Source organism: Phyllobates terribilis, unplaced genomic scaffold (genome assembly GCF_046119375.1).
Source record: "Phyllobates terribilis strain yellow unplaced genomic scaffold, ASM4611937v1 Scaffold_10__3_contigs__length_209671492, whole genome shotgun sequence".
Taxonomy (NCBI): domain Eukaryota; kingdom Metazoa; phylum Chordata; class Amphibia; order Anura; family Dendrobatidae; genus Phyllobates; species Phyllobates terribilis.
Genome location: NW_027362770.1, coordinates 169,999,877 through 170,019,653, shown reverse-complemented (window position 1 = coordinate 170,019,653; position 19,777 = coordinate 169,999,877).

Sequence of the window (19,777 nt, the reverse complement as noted above, 5' to 3'; positions counted from 1 at the left end):
ATCCAAATATATAAACTATTCCATGAATATCTAACTATATTTTTAAAGAAATTATCCGACAAAATAAGTACGACCCTATAATATATTTTTTAGCAATATCAATCCAAAATATTTTTGTACACTACATTTTTGGTGAATACTTTTGGACTATCTGTAAGCAACTTTCCTTGTAAATGGGTATCCAAAACGTGCACCTTGACATTGGATCTCATTTTAAGTCTTGAAAATGCAACATAGAGTTGTCCATGACCAAAAACGGGCTCCGGTAAATATATGCCAACACAGTGTAGAGTTTGACCTTGTGACTTGTTTATTGTCATGGCAAATGCTGGTTTTACTGGAAACTGTCGACGTCGAAGCCTAAATGGAAGACCGGTGTCTGAAGGACATAAATCAATGCGTGGAATGAACACTTAGTCTCCTTTCGCTGAACTCGTGATCACTTTTGATTGAATTATGTGGGAATGGAGTCCAGTAACAATAAGGCGAGTTCCATTACATAGGCCATTTCTTGTATTAAGATTCTGCAGCAACATTACGATTGCTCCAACTTTAAGTTGTAGTCTGTGGGATGGCATTCCTGATGGCGTAACACTATTTAAAAATTCAACTGGATAATGCTCTCGTTCATCTTCATTGTCTACATCCACCGAATCATCACTTTTGTACAATTTATACTCTCCAGGCATTCTATCTATCACACGGGAATTTAGCAGAGCTACGTCATCGTTCTTGGGACAGAGAATTGCATAGGAAGAGGCCCTCCCAACACTGCTTTGGTCATTCACATCAATGTCAACACGGTGTCCAAAAACATCACTTACGATGCAGTCAGTGCACAACATGTCTTCTGGAATTTCAATAATGTCTTCTCCAAGGTTATATTCATTGCTAAGTTCTCCATTACCAAGTTTAAGAAGCCAGTTGCTGTACTCTGGGTCAGAAGATCGCATGTTGTTAATTAGTTGGAGTTTATTAAACTCTTTCCAAAGGTCAGACATTTTTAAGGTGGACTCGATAATATTTGTTCTTGTTCCATTTGGTACAACTGGAAGGCATTGCCTAAAATCTCCGCCAATGACAAAAACTTTACCTCCAAAAGGAATTTCATTTTTTTCAGCAACATTTGTAGTCATAACTTCACGCAGAAGTCTGTCAATTAAGCTCAAAGCATATTTGGGTGCCATGGTGCACTCATCAAGTATCAAAAGATTAGCACTGTTTAACTGTTTTCCTGCAAATGTGTCTTGGAGATTTCATTGACTGGAACTGGTATCCCAAAGACTAATGCACAGTGCGACCTCCTTGTAAAAGGTTTGCTGCAATACCTGTTGTAGCCGATGGCAATACGACTTTTCCTAACCCTCTAACGTGATGCATTAAAACTTCATAGAGGTATGTTTTACCGCTGCCTCCAGGACCGTCAATAAAGAAACATTTTGGCATTGGATCAGCTTGGTTTTCTACAGCGCTGACAATAGTGTCATATGCAATCCGTTGTTGTTGATTTAAGGAGTTTTTCTTCTCTGTTGCCAACAATAATTCATAAGCTTCGTCATACTCTTGAATTTGTGGAACTTGACTTGCAGGCTGTGGCAAATTAAAGTCTGAAAACGTTTTTCCATGCAGTAGTAGGACATTTTGGACATCTTGCATGGCATAAGATTCGCAATTTTAACAATTTCCACTTCTGTTGTGAAGACGTAAGCAGTAATCTTCAATTATATGTTCTTTGAAATTTGTCCAAAGTTGAGCCGGATTGGTAGGCGGTCCAAAGACACAAATGTAGGCAAACAATTCACGAAGTTTCTTAGGCATATGTAGGGTAACTGCGTCTTCTAAAGTAAGTGTCCACACAGTATCATCCAATAGAAGTCCAAAAGCCAAAGCTGCAGCTTTAAATGTATCGCGCAATACTCTGTTAACTGTTTTCAAATCGTCGTAACTTCTAGCTTCTTTGACATGCAATAGTAACAGACGAAGGCAATATCTTTCTTGATCCTTGACACTAACAGTATACATGCGTCCAATTATTCTGCTAAGTCCTCATTGTTTTGGATTCCAAGTTTTATTCCAAACGTAATGCTCTGGAATCTCTCGATACAAATACTGCCTTGCGTTTTCGTCACGTTGGTTCAGCAAAAACCATTTCATTAATGTTGACGTTGTGCTTAAAGCTTTTGAGACATCTTCGACTTGAGCATTTTCAAAGAAATAAAGTTGCAGTTGATTTGGTAAATGTATAGCTACACGTATAATGGCATGGGACTGTGAATGCATTGGAAACGCAAATATTCTCCAAGCAGCTTCTGGAGCACTGACATATCTTGAGTCAACAAAATGTGATGATTCATTGTGATTGACTGTCTTCTGTTGTATTTCGACGTTAGCTTTGTCATACCCCTTGTAGATGTACTTGAAAAGATATTTGACACTTTTTATTGAAGCGCAGATTTCAACGTTGATGTGACAGTTGTAGCGTTTTAATAAGTACGGGTTGTATGGAACTATCCATGAGTTATTTATAATCTTTTTGTTGTGTACAATGTTATCAATCAGTTGTCTCCGGTAGGATGGATAGCCATCCAAATCTTTAACAGTGTGCTGTTTCAACTGCTTTGGAAACCCTTTTGTACACTTTCCGTTTTACATGCATGGACTTTTTGGATTTGCTACACCGCATGGGCCATGAACCATATTACAGATTACAATATTATACAATTCAGGATACTTTTCTTGGTTAGGAATTTCAGCCCACACTATGTAGTCAATTTCATCCTCTGTGCGAAACTTGGAATCCGCGTCTAAGATAATTAGTATATGCGCATGTGGGAGACCTCGTTTCTGAAACTCTATGACGTGTACCATTGCTACGACTGTTCCAAAAAGCCCATTTTTGATGTCTTTAAAAAGGCTTCTGAGTTTTAGTCGAAATACTCGTGCAACTAAGTCCGGCCTGTGTTCAACTTGCTGCCAGGGTTGTAGATTTTTGGTCATTTCCGGCCATTTAGGATTACAGGTCATTGTTAAAAAAATGTCAGGTCTTCCATACTTTGTTACTATTGCCATTGCATCTTGATAATGCTGTTGCATGTTGCGGGGGCTACCTTCAAACGACGACGGGAGAATTACTGTTTTTCCAATTGGAATTCCTTTTTGTATGGATTGTTTTTGCAAATGTTCTTGAAGAACGCAGTAGTCTTCAACTTTAAGTTGTTTTTGGTTCATTCGTATGAAATTGAGCCGATTAGCTTCAATTTTAACGTATGCGTCGACTAAGTACTGTTGTGTCAGTTTCCCACCGTTTAAAATAGGATTGAAGTAATTTCAGACAGACAGAAGAAAATTGTAGTACTGGAGTTGTGTAATTCTTCTTGAAGTTCCTTGCTGGTGTAGCTTTTCATGCCACCCTTGATCACCGCTTGGAAAGAATAGCGGATACAGAAGAGCATCAAGGTTGCTGTGCAAAATGCTAATTCGTTGTGTTTTAGGAACGAAAGGGTTGGTTTGGTCTGGCTTAAGATGGACTAATATATCCCTTTGAAAAGGAGGCTCTCCATCATCATTTTGAAAAACAACTGCGACCTCACTTACACGTGGTTTGTTGAAACATCGGGGATCTTGTTGACGTTCTTGTTTATTGGCCATGATAATAGAAGGCATTTCCGTCCCATTTTGTATAGCTCTCTGTTCCTCCTCAGCTTCGACGTCTTTTAGCATGCGATATGCGGCAGCAAATGGGCTGATTGTTTGTAAATGTACGGCAATTAGGTTAATCAGTTCTGCATTACACTTTTCATTTTCTTTCAGGTTCATCCTTTGTTCTGTAGCTTCATTTGGATCAAAGATGTATAATTGTGCAAATTTTGGTGGTTGTGCTATTTCTGGGTGAAGTGTTCCAGTGCGGTGGTAGATCTGGCCATGAATTTTAAAACAATACGGTCTGAATCCAGGGGGCGGTGCAATGTTGGCACCAAATGAAGCAAACGCATGAGAACTGTTGATACTTCGGATATTTTCCATAAAATTTCTACTGTGTTCATGCGTTCCTTTCATCAACTACTCAAACAGATCTGAGTAGTGACGTCTTGGTAGCATTGAATAAACTGATTGTCAGATGGCTTTTCTTCAATGAAATTCAGAGAGTCGCATTTAGAACAAACTACATTCATATTCCCACAGTAGTGTGGAATAATTATAGTTTCATTGTCTGTTACGTAACGTGCAAGTTGTTGAATATTCTGCTGGGTCTGCCTTAGTTGGTAGAGCATTCGTTTTTGATAAATTTGGCGATCGTGTTGTTCTTTGTTTGTCCTGGATTCTGGAGATTCATTCAATTGACATTGTCTATGGGATTCCGCATCGCGTTCCTGTCTAGCGGCAGTGTGTTGCGGTGTCTGCCGTTCCCGACGTTTTCTGTGAGCTTCCGCATCCTGGGCTTGTCTGGCGGCAGTGTGTTGTGGTGTCTCCTGTTCCCGCCGTTTTTGGTGAGATTCCGCATTCCGGACTTTTCTGGCGGCAGTGTGTTGCGGTGTCTCCTCTTCCCGACGTTGTCTGTGAGCTTCCGCATCCTGGGCTTGTCTGGCGGCAGTGTGTTGTGGTGTCTGTTGCTCTCGACGTTGTTGTTTCCTTGCTGCTTCTGCTGCTTTTCTGTCATCCTCCGTGGCGTATTTTCGCTTACGACCCATTGGAAGACAGTAAGCTTCAAGAAGTATCTCTTCAGTGCGCTGTCACAGGCAGAACGTGTTCAGTAAGTGTGACAGAAGTGCATCACACACTGTGACTGACAAAACAAGCTCAGTACGTTATGGGCAGTTGGTGAGTTACATGACCACATAGGCGGAGTCAGCCCTGCTATCTTCGGAAGGTGGCGTACTTCTTTGAAATCCGGCGCCAATTGGCCGGAGACCGTGTTTAAATTTGGCGGCTGCGACCAATCAGCGACCCATGTTACTGAGGACGGAGAGTGGCGTTGATGTGCAGGTACTTCCGGTGTGAGGAGCCCGGAGATGAAAGGCTAGCGCCGGTGATCTCCTGGCTGCATCGCTGGTGACTTCCATGCGGCTACCGTCGGGAGATCAGCGGTTAGTGCCGCTGATCTCCCGCCGGTGGCCTGCGTGTTTAAAATCCAGCGCCAATTCGCGGACGTGCTGCGTCAGTCGCTGATTGATCGCGGCTGGCTGGGCGCGACCAATCACAGAAGCGGGTTTTAAATTTCGCAGCATCATCGGTCATTGGTCGCGGCCGGCGGCCGCACCCAATCAGCGAGCCGTGTTACTGAGTACTGTAGAGCGAGTTTAAATTTGGCGCCCAAATCACTGATTGGTCGCGGGCGGGGGCTGCGGCCAATCAGCAACCCGTGTTACTGAGAATGGGGAGTGGCGTTGATGTGCGGGTACTTTCAGTGTGAGCAGCCAGGAGATGAACGGGTAGCGCCGGTCATCTCCCGGCTGCATCGCCGCTGACTTCTATGCGGCTACCGTCGGGAGTTCAGCGGCTAGTGCCGCTGATCTCCCGACGGTGGCCTTCGTGTTTAAAATCCGGCGCCAATTCGCGATCAATCAGCACAGCGGTGTTTAAATTTGGCACCAAGATCGCTGATTGGTCGCGGGCAGCGGCCGCGACCAATCAGCGTCGTGTTAGTGTGGACCAGGGAGCGGCGCTGCCTGTGCGGGTACTTCCGCTGCGAGCAGCTGGGAGATAGGCGGCTGATAGCAGCAGAAGGTCCTCCGTTCACACTTGCCGTCGGGAGGTCAGCGGCGCCGCCGGTCGGGGTCCTTCTGCTGCTAGCTGCCGGGAGATGAGCCGCTAACGGCCACCATCTTTTTCTGAAATTCCGCGTCGCTGATTGGGCGCGGCCGGACCAATCAGCGACGCGTGATTTCCTGGACAGAAGGACAGACAGACAGATGGGATAAGACGATTATATATATTAGATATATGACTACGGGGGTGCATTTTATTACTATATATGACTATGGGGGTGCATTATACTACTATCTATGACTGTGCATTACACTACTATATATGACTATGCGGGTGTATTATACTAATATATATGATTAGTGCATTATACTACTATATATGATTTTTGGATGCAGTATACTACTATATATGATTATGGGGTGCATTATACTACTATATATGATTTTGGGATGCATTATACTACTATATATGACTATGGGGTGCATTATACTGGGGTGCATTATACTATTATATATGAATATGGGGTGCATTATACTACTATATGTGATTATGGAGTGCATTATTCTACTATATATGACTATGCGGGTGCATTATACTACCGTATATGTATGACTATGGTGTGCATTATACTATTACATATGACTATGCAGGAGCATTATGTTACTATGTATGACTATGGGGTGCATTATACTATTATATATGATTATGCAGGTGCATTATGTTACTATGTATGACTATGGGGTGCATTATACTACTATACATGACTACGGGGTTCATTATCTATAATATAACGTTTGATGCTTCCTTCTGTCCAAAGCCGGTATAGGCTGCACTTGCACACTGTGGCAGGAGTCAGAAGGATGCATCCAGCATTAATAGATAGTGCCTCAAGGTGATGGGGAGGAGGACTAGGATGGAGGAAGAGTGTGACGCCGGAGTCAGCACCTGTGCATAGCGCGATCTCCGGCGCCATTTTATTGAAGACAAATTTTCACAGTGTCTTCAACAAAATGGCACTGGATATCACGGGATGCGCACACGTTGACTCAGGTGCTATTTTATTGAAGAATTTTACTACTACAATGTCAGCATAGCTGTGCGCATGCGCCAGCCATCGCCATTGACTGGCGTGTGTGCACTGCTATGTTGCGATGCTATACATTACTTCAATAAAATTGCACTGGAGTCGGTGCGTGTGCATATCGCAATCTCCGGTGCCATTTAATTGAGGAGACTGTATATGCAAATTAGCAAGCACTTTTGTATTGAAAAAAAATGGGCTGGATAGCTCTGTATGTACACGCACTAACTCCTGCGACCAATCAGCAGACCGGTGTTTAAATTTGGCACCAAAATCGCTGATTGGCACTGATTGGTCGCGGCCGGCGGCCGCAATCAATCAGCGTCGTATTAGTGAGGACCGGGGAGCGGCGCTGCCTGTGCGGGTACTTCCGCTGCGAGCAGCTGGGAGATGAGCGGCTGCTCGCAGCAGTAGCATCCCGACCGGCGGCGCCGCTCCTCGGTCCTCCGTTCACACTTGCCGTCGGGAAATGAGAGCGTTGTTTAAATTTGGCGCCAATCTCGCTGATTGGTCGCGGTCGGCTGGCGGCCGCGACCAATCAGCAGAGCGTTGTTTAAATTTGTCACCAATCTCGCTGATTGGTCGCGGCCGCCAGCCGTGACCAATCAACAGAGCGTTGTTTAAATTTTGCGCCAATCTCGCTGATTGGTCGCGGTCGGCTGGCGGCCGTGACCAATCAGCAGAGCGTTGTTTAAATTTGGCGCTAATCTCGCTGATTGGTCGAGGCTGGCGTCCGCGACCAATCAGCAGAGCGTTGTTTAAATTTGGCGCCAATCTCGCTGATTGGTCGCGGCTGGAGTCCGCGACCAATCAGCAGAGCGTTGTTTACATTTGGCGCCAATCTCGCTGATTGGTCGCGTCGGCTGGCGGCCACAACCAATCAGCAGAGCGTTGTTTAAATTTGGCGCCAATCTCGCTGATTGCTCACGGCTGGCGTCGGCAACCAATCAGCAGAGCGTTGTTTAAATTTGGCGCCAAAATCGCTGATTGGTCGCGGGCAGCATCCGCGACCAATCAGCACAGCAGTGTTTAAATGTGGTGCCAAGATCGTTGATTGGTCGCGGCCGCTATTTAAATGCGGCGCCCAAATCTGTGATTGGTCGCGGGAAGCAGCCGCGACCAATCAGCACAGCGGTGTTTAACTTTTGCGCCAAGATCACTGATTGGTCGCGGCCGGAGACCGCAACCAATCAGCGAATCGTATTGGTGAGGACCGGGGAGCGGAATCGTATTGGTGAGGAACGGGGAGCGCCACTGCCTGTGCGGCTACTTCCGCTGCGAGAAGCCGGGAGATGAGCGACTGCTTGCAGCAGAAGTATCCCGACCCGCAGCGCCGCTCCCCGGTCCTCCCTTGACACCCTAGCCGCATGGATGTTAGCGCCGCTGCCTGTACGGCTACTTCCGCTGCGAGAAGCCGGGAGATGAGTGGGTGCTCGCAGCAGAAGTATCCCGACCCGCAGCGCCGCTCCCCGGTCCTCCCTTGACACCCTAGCCGCATGGAGGTCAGCGGCGCCGGCGGTCGAGGTCCTTCTGCTGCTACCGGCCGGGAGATGAGCGCCTCGCGCCGGTCATCTCCCGGCTGCATCTCCGCCCCGCAGATGAGCCGCTAACGGCCGCCATTTTTTTTCTGAAATCCCGCGTCGCTGATTGGCTGCTGCCGGACCAATGAGCGACGCGGGATTTCCTGGACAGACAGACAGACAGAAAGACAGACAGACAGACAGACGGGATAAGACGATTATATATATAGATACATATACACTGTGTTCCAAATTATTATGCAAATAATATTTTCTCAGATTTTCCCAAATTACCTATATGAATTGTAGTCATTGTAATTTTCCAGTCAAATAACTAGAGTACAAAGGTTTTTGTACAAACTGCCTATGATAACAGTACATTTTAAAAAAAATAAAAAACTCAAACTGCACTCAAAATGCATGTTCCAAATTATTATGCACAGCAGAGTTTTCAACCTTTTCATTTTAATAAAGAACAAAAAAATGGTCATTTTTGAAATTCTAAGCATTAGCAGGTTATTACAAACTGAAATCAAACAGTTTTCAACTCAAAACTTTATTCTAGGTGATGTTACATTTGCACATAGGACCGCTTGTTCGAAAGGAGCTTCTGAACTCTCTCGTCCATTGAATTTGTCAGGTGGCCTCGACCAATCTGCAGAGCGTTGTTGAAATTTGGCGCCAATCTCGCTGATTGGTCGCGGTCGGCCGGCGTCCGAGACCAATCAGCAAAGCGTTGTTTAAATTTGGCGGCAATCTCGCTGATTGGTCGCGGCTGGCGGCCGCGACCAATCAGCAGAGCGGTATTCAAATTTGGCGCCAAAATCGCTGATTGGTCGCGGTCGGCGGCGGCCACAACCAATCAGCAGAGCGGTGTTTAAATTTGGCACCAAAATCGCTGATTGGTCGCGGCCGGCCACCGCGACCAATGAGCAGAGCGTGGTTTAAATTTGGCGCCAATAATGGTGATTGGCCGCGGCAGGCGACCGTGACCAATCAGCAGAGCGTTGTTTAAATTTGGCGCCAATCTCGCTGATTGGTCGCGGCCGGCCGGTGGCTGCAACCAGTCAGCAGAGCGGTATTTAAATTTGGCGCCAAAATTGCTGATTGGTCGCGGCCGGCGACCTCGACCAATCAGCAGAGCGTTGTTGAAATTTGGCGTCAATCTCGCTTATTGGTCGCGGCCGGCGACCTCGACCAATCAGCAGAGCGTTGTTGAAATTTGGCGCCAATCTCGCTGATTGGTCGCGGCCGCCAGCCGTGACCAATCAGCAGTATTGGCGCCAAATTTAAAACCCACGTGACCAATCAGCAGAGCGTTGTTGAAATTTTGCGCCAAAATCGCTGATTGGTCGTGGCCGGCGGCCTCGACCAATCAGCAGAGCGTTGTTGAAATTTGGTCAATCTTGCTGATTAGTCGCGGCTGGCGGCCGGGACCAAACAGCAGAGCGTTGTTTAAATTTGGCGCCAATCTCGCTAATTGGTCGCGGCCGGCGACCTCGACCAATCAGCAGAGCGTTGTTGAAATTTGGTCAATCTTGCTGATTAGTCGCGGCCGGCGGCCACGACCAATCAGCAGAACGTTGTTTAAATCTGGCGCCAATCTCGCTGATTGGTCGCGGCCGCCAGCTGCGACCAATCAGGAGAGCGGTGTTTAAATTTGGCGCCAAAATCGCTGACTGGTCGCCACCGGCGGTCGCGACCAATCAGCAAAGCGGGGTTTAAATTTGGCGCCAATCTTGCTGATTGGTGGCGGCTGGCGGCCACGACCAATCAGCAGAGCGGTGTTTAAATTTGGCGCCAAAATCGCTGATTGGTCGCCGCCGGCGGCTGCGACCAATCAGCAGAGTGTTGTTTAAATCTGGCGCCAATCTCGCTGATTGGTCGCGGCCGCCAGCTGCGACTAATCAGCAGAGCGGTGTTTAAATTTGGCGCCAAAATGGCTGATTGGTCGTGGCTGGCGGCCGCGACCAATCAGCAGAGTGTTGTTTAAATTTGCCGCCCATATCGCTGATTGGTCGCGGCCGGCCACCGCGACCAATCAGCAGAGCGTTGATTAAATTTGGCGCCAACCTCGCTGATTGGTCGCGGCTGGCGGCCGCGACCAATCAGCAGAGCGGTGTTTAAATTTGGTGCCAAAATCGCTGATTGGTCGCGGCCGTCGGTCGCAACCAATCAGCAGAGCGGGGTTTAAATTTGGCGCCAATCTTGCTGATTGGTCGCGGCTGGCGGTCGCGACCAATCAGCAGAGAGTTGTTTAAATTTGGCGCCAATCTCGCAGAGCGGTGTTTAAATTTGGCACCAAAATCGCTGATTGGTCGCAGTCGGCGGCGGCCGCGACCAATCAGCAGAGCGTTGTTTAAATCTGGCGCCTTTCTCGCTGATTGGTCGCAGCTGGCGGCAGCGACCAATCAGCAGAGCGGTGTTTAAATTTGGCGACAAAATCGCTGATTGGTCGCGGCCGTCGGTCGCAACCAATCAGCAGAGCGGTGTTTAAATTTGGCGCCAAAATCGCTGATTGGTCGCGGCCGGCGGTCGCGACCAATCAGCAGAGCGGGGTTTAAATTTGGCGCCAATCTCGCTGATTGGTCGCGGCCGGCCGGCGGTCGTGACCAATCAGCAGAGAGTTGTTTAAATTTGGCGCCAATGTCGCTGATTGGTCACGGCTGGCGGACCAATGAGCGACGCGGGATTTCCTGGACAGACAGCGGCCGGACCAATCAGCGATGCGGGATTTCCTGGACAGACAGACAGAAAGACAGACAGACAGACGGGATAAGACGATTATATATATAGATATAATATACACACACAGTCTTGATCGAAAATGTTAGCACCCTTGAAATTATTTCAGAAAATGAAGTATTTCTCACAGAAAATGTTTGCAATTACACGTCTCTCCACAGGTGTTCAATGGGATTTGTATCCGGACTCCTTTCTAGCAACTTCAGAACTCTCCAGCACTTTGTTTCCATCCATTTCTGGGTACTTCTTGAAGTATGTTTGGGCTCATTGTGCTCCTGGAAGAACTATGACCTAGAACAGGGGTCTCAAACTCGGCTGGGTATATGGGCCGCACATGGAAAAAATTTGAATTTGGGGGGCCGCATTCTTTGTTCAATGTGACATTTTTAGTGATACCATTTTTTTTGTATACACCTTTTGAACATTTTTGCTGTGTTTATTTTTTTATGGCTTGGGTCGTTATGGATGTGGCGATAATAAACGTGCACTTTTTTGTGTTTACTTTAGTTTACATATAACACAGCATTTTTAGTGCCCAATATTTTTTCATGCTTTATTTTATTTTTTATTTCTTTTACAATTTTATTTGCCCCAATTGGCCACATACAGTAATATTGTCTTACAATTAGCATCATATAGTAATAATGGAAAACATCTTGTAGTAATGTTCCCCATCCAAGTCCCCATCTTGTACTAATGTGCCCCATCCAGGTCCCCATCCTGTGGCTATGTGCCCCATCCAGGTCCCCATCCTGTGGCAACGTTCCCCATCCTGGCGCCCATCTTGTACTAATGTGCCTCATCCAGGTCCCCATCTTGGGGCTATGTGCCCCATCCAGGTCCCCATCCTGTGGCAATGTTCCCCATCCAGGTCCCCATCTTGTGGCTCTGGTCCCCATCTTGTGGCTCTGTGCCCCATCTTGTGGCTCTGTGCCCCATCCAGATCCCCATCTTGTGGCTCTGTGCCCCATCCAGGTCCCCATCTTGTGGCTATGTGCCCCATCCAGGTCCCCATCCTGTGGCAACGTTCCCCATCCTGGCGCCCATCTTGTACTAATGTGCCTCATCCAGGTCCCCATCTTGGGGCTATGTGCCCCATCCAGGTCCCCATCCTGTGGCAATGTTCCCCATCCAGGTCCCCATCTTGTGGCTATGTGCCTCATCCAGGTCCACATCTTGAGGCTCTGTGCCCCATCCAGGTCCACATCTTGAGGCTCTGTGCCCCATCCAGGTCCCCATCCTGTGGCTATGTGCCCCATCCAGGTCTCCATCCTGTGGCTATGTGCCCCATCCAGGTCCCCTCTTGTGGCTATGTGCCCCATCCAGGTCCCCTCTTGTGGCTCTGTGCCCCCTGTGCTGTTCTTCACACACATAAAATAGAAAAAAAAAAAGATGATTCTCACCTGTCCTCCGTTCCCTCGGCGGCCTTCCTGCAGATGTGGCCCGCAGGCACCACAGAGTCCGACCCCTTGACGATCCCGACCTGGTCCAGGAGGAGCCGCCGACAGCAGCGCTGCATTGCCGCACAGAGACTGTCTCCCAGCACAGCATTTTCAATGTCAGCCGCCGGCCAATCAGAGGCCAGCAGCTGACATCTGCATATGGCAATGACGTCATACTCGCTGCGCCGACACGCAGATATCAGCTGCTGGCCTCTGATTGGCCAGCGGCTGGCATTGGAAATGCAGTGCTGGGAAACAGTCTCTGTGTGGCAATTCAGCGCTGCTGTCGGCGGCTCCTCCTGGACCAAGTCGGGATCATCAAGGGGTCTGTGCCTGCGGGCCGCATAAAGCAGCCTCAGGGGCCGCATGCGGCCCGCGGGCTGCGTGTTTGAGACCCCTGACCTAGAACATAAACCCAGCTTTCTGACACTGGACACTACATTGTGACCCAAAATCCTTTGGTAATCTTCAGATTTAATGATTACTTGCACACAGTCAGTGCACCCAATACCAGACGCAGCAAAACAACCACAAAACATCTTTGAACCTTCACCATATTTGACTGTAGGTGCGGTGTTCTTTTTTTTGTAGGCTTCATTCCATTTTCAGTAAACAGTGGAATTATGTGATTTACCAAAAAGCTCTTGGTCTTGTTCTCTTCTGTACACAAGACACTTTCCAAGAAGGATTTTGGCTTACTCATGCACATTTTGGCAGACTGCAATCTAGCTTTTTTAAGTCTCCGTGTCAGCATTGGGGTCCTCCTGGGTTTCCTGCCATAGTGTTTCATTGCAACTACAGTGCCATGGGTTGTAAATTCTTGATTATGTTGCACACCGTGGACAAAGGAACATCAAGATCTCTGAAGGTGGACTTGTAACCTTTAGATTGTTGATTTTGTGCAACAATTTTGGTTCTCAAGTCCTCAGACAGTTCTCTTCTCCTCTTTTGTTCTCCATGATTGGTGTGGCACACAGACACAGAATGGCAAGATTGACTCAACATCTCCCCTTTTATCTGGATCCAGGTGTGATTTTCATATAGCCCTCACTTGCTACAGGTGAATTTGAATGAGAATCACATGCTTGAAACAAAGTTGCTTACCCACAATTTTGGAAAAGTGACAACAATTTTGTTCAGCTCATATTTTGGGTTTTGTTTGACATTATGTGCAATTTTCCTTTTTCTCTGTTGTTCCAGTACAAATAACAAAACGTGTAATTGCAACAATTTTCTGGAAGAAATACTGTATTATCTGGAACAATTTCAAGGGTGCCAACACTTTTGGCCCTGACTGTACATAGGAGCTGTGTAACATGACGGATCCACTGACTGTCTTACAGGAACCAGACACCGGTGACTTGTGTGATCCTGAGGAGGACGGAGGTGATGAGGACACAGGAGGACATGATAAACAGCCCCATGATGGAGATGACCTGGATGTGGCTGTGATCTCACACACATTACACACATTATGTGAGGTAATATCAGGTATAAGGAGCGGGATCTATATGGAGGGTCCTGCAGACATATTACTGGATGTAAACACAGCTGGTAATAATCTCCTTATATCAGACGACCTGCAAACTGCGACCTGGACACAAGAGAAGCAGAAACGTCCAGAAACAGCAGAGAGATTCCAGTATGATCAGGTGATGAGCAGGAGGGGATTTACCTCAGGACGACATTACTGGGATGTGGAGAGCAGTAGATCAGGAGTGTGGAGGGCGGGGATGTGTTATCCCAGTATAGACAGGAGGGGAAGTCAGTCACCTGTTAGAGGTAATACAAAATCCTGGAGTTTGTGGAGATATAATAATCAGTATTCAGTGAGACATGACAGTAAAGAGATCCGGTTACCTGACAAGATCTCCAGTGATAGAGTCAGGATATGTCTGGATTATGAGGCCGAGCAGTTGTCCTTTTATGAGCTGTGTGACCCCATCAGACACTTGCACACCTTCACTGCCATCTTCACAGAGCCCCTTTTTGCAGCATTACATCTGTACAAATCTTCTATAAAGATATTAGGGGGAAGCAGTAACTGTAATAAACCATCGTAATAATAGAAACTGATGATAAATAATATAATAAAGGATCACTTTGCGCAGGGCCGGCGTCAGCACCCGGCATACCCGGGCAAGTGCCGGGGCCCTGGACCATCAGGGGGGCCCGGGCCACTTCACCGGCATGAGTGCAGGGCCGTCGGTGCTGTCCGAGCCCTGCTCTGCTTCATGTGCTGCTGCTCCACCACTCAGGGGCGTCGCTATGCACTTAGATCCGGGGCCTGGATCATAAGGCTATGTGCCCACGTTGCGGAAATGAAGCAGAAAATTTCTGCTTCATTTCCGCATGTCCTCTCCCGGAAAAATGCATGCGGAATTCCGCACGCGTTTATCGCGCGTTTTTCACGCGTTTTCGACATGCGGAATTGCCTTGCGTTTTTTCATGCATTGAATAAGGCAATTCCGCATCGGGAAACGCAAAATTAATGAACATGCTGCGGATTTTTGAACGCAGCATAAACGCTGCGGAAAAATCCGCAGCATGTGCATAGAACTTGCGGATTCTCATTGGGGACCATGGGGTGCGGATTAACAAGCGTTTCCGCTGCGGAAATTCCGCATCAAAAACGCTTGTAATCCGCAACGTGGGCACGCAGCCTAAGTGCGAGTGCACGCACCACACAACAGGCAGGGTTCAGGCTCCCCTGCGTGCAGTGGATGTGCTTCTCTCCCTGCTCATCCTTCTGGCAAGTCAGAGCAGAGGATCCATGTGCGGAGCAACTGCACAGCGCCACCTAGGGGGAGTATATGTTGGATGGGGGAGGAAGGAGGTTAATGAGGCCTCAGGCCAGATCTGTCAGGGAATATAGCCACCGGCTGTAGGGAGAGGGGATAGAGATCACCACTCTCTCCTCTGTGCCTGCACAGCACCCCATCCCCCACCTCCTGTAATGTTACAGACAGCTCAGTAGTCGTGACGGGGGAGGGTGTGCAGGGCTGACAGGGTGTACAAGCCGCGCTCCTACTGCTGATTTCCAAGGTCAGGACTCCCCCACTGCTGCCACTGGATACATGCTGATGAAGAGAGTAAGTATGTATATGTCATGTCCCAGTATAATGTGTGTGGTTATATGGTCATGTGTATATAGGTAATGTATTTGTATAATGTGCTAACAGATTATGTCTTTGTATAATGTTTTTATGTGTAGGTCATGTGTCCGTACAATGTGTATATGTATAATGTATAGGTCATGTGTCCGTACAATGTGTATATGTATAATGTGTATATGTATAATGTGTATATGTATAATGTGTAGGTCATGTGTCCGTACAATGTGTATATGTATAATGTATAGGTCATGTGTCCGTACAATGTGTATATGTATAATGTGTATATGTATAATGTGTATATGTATAATGCGTAGGTCATGTGTCCGTACAATGTGTATATGTATAATGTGTAGGTCATGTGTCCGTATAATGTGTATATGTATAGTGCGTAGGTCATGTGTCAGTATAATGTGTATATGTATAATGTGTAGCTCATGTGTCCGTATAATGTGTATATGTATAGTGCGTAGGTCATGTGTCAGTATAATGTGTATATGTATAATGTGTAGGTCATGTGTCCGTATAATGTGTATATGTATAATGTGTATATGTACAATGTGTAGGTCATGTGTCCGTACAATGTGTATATGTACAATGTGTAGGTCATGTGTCCGTATAATGTGTATATGTATAATGTGTATATGTACAATGTGTAGGTCATGTGTCCGTACAATGTGTATATGTACAATGTGTATATGTATAATGTGTAGGTCATGTGTCCGTATAATGTGTACAGTCATGGCCAAAAGTTTTGAGAATGACACCAAAATTATATTTTCACATGATCTGCTGGCCTCTAGTTTTTATTAGTGTTTGTCTGATGTTTATATCACATACAGAAATATAATTGTAATCATATTATGAGTACCAATAGGTTATATTGACAGTTAGAATGAGTTAATGCAGCAAGTCAATATTTGCAGTGTTGCCCCTTCTTCTTCAAGACCTCTGTAATTCTTCCTGGCATGCTCTCAATCAACTTTTGGACCAAATCCTGACTGATAGCAGTCCATTCTTGCATAATCAATGCTTGCATTTTGCCAGAATTTGTTGGTTTTTGTTTGTCCACCCGTCTCTTGATTATTGACCACAAGTTCTCAATGGGATTAAGATCTGGGGAGTTTCCAGGCCATGGACCCAAAATCTCTATGTTTTGTTCCATGAGCCATTTAGTTATCACCTTTGCTTTATGGCAAGGTGCTCCATCATGCTGGAAAAGGCATTGTTGGGCGCCAAACTGCTCTTGGACGGTTGGGAGAAGTTGCTCTTGGAGGACATTCTGGTACCATTCTTTATTCATGGCTGTGTTTTTAGGCAAGACTGTGAGTGAGCCGATTCCCTTGGCTGAGAAGCAACCCCACACATGAATGGGTTCAGGATGCTTTACAGTTGGCATGAGACAAGACTGGTGGTAGTGCTCACCTCTTCTTCTCTGAATAAGCTGTTTTCCAGATGTCCCAAACAATCGAAAAGGGGATTCATCAGAGAAAATGACTTTGCCCCAGTCCTCAGCAGTCCACTCCCTGTACCTTTTGCAGAATATCAGTCGGTCCCTGATGTTTTTTCTGGAGAGAAGTGGCTTCTTTGCTGCCCTCCTTGAAACCAGCCCTTGCACAAAGAGTCTCCGCCTCACAGTGCGTGCAGAAGCACTCACACCAGCCTGCTTCCATTCCTGAGCAAGCTCGGCACTGCTGGTAGTCCGATCCCGCAGCTGAAACAGTTTTAAGATACGGTCCTGGCGCTTGCTGGTCTTTCTTGGGCACCCTGGAGCCTTTTTGACAACAATGGAAGCTCTCTCCTTGAAGTTCTTGATGATGCGATAGATTGTTGACTGAAGTGCAATCTTTGTAGCTGCGATACTCTTCCCTGTTAGGCCATTTTTGTGCAGTGCAATGATGGCTGCACGTGTTTCTTTAGAGATAACCATGGTTAACTGAAGAGAAACAATGATACCAAGATCCAGCCTCCTTTTAAAGTGTCCAGTGATGTCATTCTTACTTAATCATGACTGATTGATCGCCAGCCCTGTCCTCATCAACACCCACACCTGTGTTAATGGATCAATGACTAAAACGATGTTAGCTGCTCCTTTTAAGGCAGGACTGCAATGATGTTGAAATGTGTTTTGGGGGTTAAAGTTCATTTTCTGGGCAAATATTGACTTTGTAAGTACAGTAATTGCTGTTAAGCTGATCACTCTTTGACATTCAGGAGTATATGCAAATTGCCATTACAAAAAATGAAGCAGTAAACTTTGGAAAAATTACTATTTGTCTCATTCTCAATACTTTTGGCCATGACTGTATATGTATAATGTGTATATGTATAATGTGGAGGTCATGTGTCCGTATAATGTGTATATGTATAATGTGTAGGTCATGTGTCCGTATAATGTGTATATGTACAATGTGTAGGTCATGTGTCCGTACAATGTGTATATGTATAATGCGTAGGTCATGTGTCCGTATAATGTGTATATGTATAATGTGTAGCTCATGTGTCCGTATAATGTGTATATGTATAATGTGTAGGTCATGTGTCAGTATAATGTGTATATGTATAATGTGTAGCTCATGTGTCCGTATAATGTGTATATGTATAGTGCGTAGGTCATGTGTCAGTATAATGTGTATATGTATAATGTGTAGCTCATGTGTCCGTATAATGTGTATATGTATAGTGCGTAGGTCATGTGTCAGTATAATGTGTATATGTATAATGCGTAGGTCATGTGGCCGTATAATGTGTATATGTATAATGTGTAGGTCATGTGTCCGTATAATGTGTAGGTCATGTGTCCGTATAATGTGTATATGTATAATGTGTATATGTACAATGTGTAGGTCATGTGTCCGTACAATGTGTATATGTACAATGTGTAGGTCATGTGTTCGTATGATGTGTATATGTATAATTTCTCTGCGGTATCTGTGCATCATGAATCATGGAATGTGCTCAAGGGGCCCACTGAGACTCTTTCGCCCGGGGCCCACAAAAAATTGGAGCCGGGCCTGATTTTGCGTTTGTTAATAATCAGTTGACAATAATATATTGTCATACATATCTGTTACTTATAATTCCCTCTCTCTTAATCTGCATTTGCATTGCCCAATAATCCAACAGATTCTAATGTTAATGACCCTTCGTTAACAATAACTGTATAATGTGAATGTGTTCAGCAACTGAACAATGTGTCCAAATACGCTCATTCATCGAGCATGAAATCGTTTAAGGGACCGAAAAAACTCATTCAACTTTTGAAAATTTTGTACTGCAAATTGAAATTATTCGCTCATTCAACGATTTGACTGACAAAAAGGAGGGATGGAAATTCAAGTACTAAATAAAGTTGATTGTCTTCCGAGGCAAAAAATAGTTCAGTAGCTTTAAATGTTGTACACACCTTAATTACTCAACCATTTTATTCTGTATTTTTGTCCAATATAAACATGGATATTATTTGCTAGTTGTGAGTTATGATCTCTTCTTTCATTGTTTAAAGGAATATCTGCTTATTTAAACAACTATATATTAAAGGACATTTTCATACAATCGACTCTCCTCCAGACTCGGGTACCATAGTACCTGTAGAAAAAAAGAATAAAATAAAAAATATACATTATACTTACCTTCTGATGACCCCCGGTGTCCTTATCCGATCCATCCTGTGTTAGTGAGTACTGGAGAGCGAGTTTAAATTTGGCGCCCAAAACGCTGGCTGGACGCGGGCGGCGGCCGCGACCCATCAGCAGAGCGGCGTTTAAATTTGCCGCCCATATCGCTGATTGGTTGTGTCCGGCGGCTGCGACCAATCAGCGTCGTATTAGCGAGGACCGGGGAGCGGTGCTGCCTGTGCGGGTACTTCCGCTGCGAGCAGCTGGGAGATGAGCGGCTGCTCGCAGCAGAAGCAATCCGACCGACGGCGCCGCTTCCCGGTCCTCCGTTCACACTTGCCGTCGGGAGATCAGCGGTCCTAGCCGCTGATCTCCCGACGTTAGCCGCATGGAGGTCAGCGGCGCCGCCGGTCGGGGTAGTTCTGACCTCCGTCCGGCAGATGAGCCGCTAACGGCCGCCATCTTTTTTCTGAAATCCCGTGTCGTTGATTGGCCGTGGCCGGACCAATGAGCGACGCGGGATTTCCTGGACGGACAGCGGCCGGACAAATGA